At 40.7% G+C, this 2,246-nt stretch overlaps 1 protein-coding gene across 2 annotated transcripts in view; it reads left to right on the forward strand.

Moving 5' to 3' along the window:
- Positions 1–2,246, forward strand: part of SDCBP (syndecan binding protein) — a 31,814-nt gene that overhangs the window by 518 nt on the left and 29,050 nt on the right. The gene's annotated exons all lie outside the window — the stretch shown is intronic.

A 2,246-nucleotide genomic window follows, 5' to 3' on the forward strand; every position in this document is an offset into this window, starting at 1 on the left:
CCCCCCCCCCGGCTCCGGAGGACCCGAAGGAGGCTCGAGATCAGGGCGGCTGCTCCTGAGCCAAGAGCCCTGCTCCGCTCCCGGCTGTGCGCGGGGGCTGACGGGTCGGGCTGGGGCTGCAACCTCCTACGCTAATGGCATAACGTTGTGTGTGTGTGCGCACACATACACACATTTTGTATTTATGTGTGTATATACACAACTACCTACACACAAGATAAATCTCTGTAATTGCAAGGCAATTTATTTTGTGTGTATATACACAACTACCTACACACAAGATAAATCTCTGTAATTGCAAGGCAATTTATTTTGTGTGTATGTGCTTATATTTGTGCGTGTACATACATATAAGCGTGTGTGTGTGTAGCTAGGTATCCAAGCCATAGCTGTGTTGGTTTAGAGGAAAAAGCAACTGGGTGTAGAGGAAAAAGCTCCCTGGATTTGTAGGCAAAGTGACAATTCAAACATTCAGGCTTCACATCTTTAATACATGTATCTCTCTTTGATAGAATGTGGGAGGCTAGTGAATTTGCTAGTTCTTGGAAGCCTTTCTTTTTTCCAGTCTAACTGGGTTTCTTTGCATTGAAGTTTGAACTAGTAACTAATCTTTTAGGGAAAATATCGTTTTTGATAATTGTAGTTGAGCCAGTGGAAATGGAAGTGTACATGTGATTTGCTGTCAATGTCCTACTTCTGTTCCTCCATGTAGATTTTTCCCCAAGTAGATCATAGAAAAGGAAAAGCAGCGAGAAGAAAATTTCTCTAGAGGTCAGTCTCCAGACAAAGATTATCAGAATTAAGGATCAAGTAGTCTGTATGAATGAGGAGCTTTTCTAGGGGTGCTGGTGATTATTACCATCTTACTCTTACCTGATTCTGTTCCTCAACTCTTGTTAATGTTTACTTTTGTTTTAGTTTGTGTCATCTATTTTATGCAAAATGTATAAGCATATAAGTAATAGACTGAGATGACCTTCTATAAACTTGACCCATATGGCAGGGAAGGATCCCTTTCCTAGAATAATATAACTTTTATCTAGGCTAACTTTTGTCTCTGTGGTTTACTATTAAAAATTGCACCCTTTATATAACTTTTCTTTACATAATTGGAGATGTCAGATTATTGGAATACCTATTACTACTAAAGATGCAACAAAATTGCCTTATTAAAATCAATTTTCAGTACTCGATAATGCTCCTTTTATTATACCAGTATTCCTTGGTAATATTTTCTGTTACTTGCCCAAGTGTTAAAGATGTGTTGCTTCTTCAGTAGTTACTGATATCCAGTGGTCTTGTTTTATTTTTAAAGTTCTCATCTTTGGTACATTATTGCAAATGTTTGTAAATATATTTGTAAACCACTGACTTTGGGTATAGTTTATACTTCCAGAGTGTAAACTTTCATTCCAACAGGTTCCTCCCCCTCCACACTTAAAGCCACTTTCTCATCCTTCTGTGTGTATGAACCATCTCTTTATAATTGAGATATTCTTCCTGATACATTTTTTTGCAGTAATATTTCGATATTAAATATTGCCTCTGCTAATGTGGATTAGCAAGTGGAGAATTATAGTGTGTCCCTAAGAACTTTTCAGATGTCCAACAGTTAGTCTATAATCTTTCTTTTGTATCATGTCATGAGTCAAGGGGTAGCTTGTACAAAAGGGACCTAACTGCCTGTGTTAGTTTCTCACTATCATTCTCAACTGTCAAATTCTGGCAGATTTAAAACCACTTGGTGCTATTAATATGGTTTAAATTGGCATTAATGGATAATAAAAGCCAGTTCTTTTATCAATGAATTGTTGACTAGTTGAACTTAATCAGTGAAACTTGTTCAAATGCTTTAGTTTAGGGGTGTCAAACATGGGTTCTGTGGACTGGATCTGATGTGTGGGTTTTGGACTGATGCTGCATGCAGAGCCAGTGTGGCATATAGGCTGGATCTGGTGCTGCTCATGGCACAGGGGGTTGATCTGTGCTGGGTCAACCCTGCACTCAGGCTCCAAGGCCAGTCTGGATTGGGCCATACTGGAACCAACGCATGAGGCTGTCTAGTGGGGCACCTTGTTCAGTGTATGCCCCATGCTAGTCCCTTGTACTGTGAGCAGCACCCACTGCACCAGGTCCAGCTCTGGGGCTTGTCCTACCTGTAGTGCATGGGCTAGACCCAGTGCCATGGGTGCTGCCTACAGTACAGGGCACTGGCATAGGGTGTGTGCTATGTGTGGCACCCTTCT

This window comes from Gavialis gangeticus, unplaced genomic scaffold (genome assembly GCF_001723915.1).
Source record: "Gavialis gangeticus isolate Ggan-Ray unplaced genomic scaffold, GavGan_comp1, whole genome shotgun sequence".
NCBI classification, from domain to species: domain Eukaryota; kingdom Metazoa; phylum Chordata; order Crocodylia; family Gavialidae; genus Gavialis; species Gavialis gangeticus.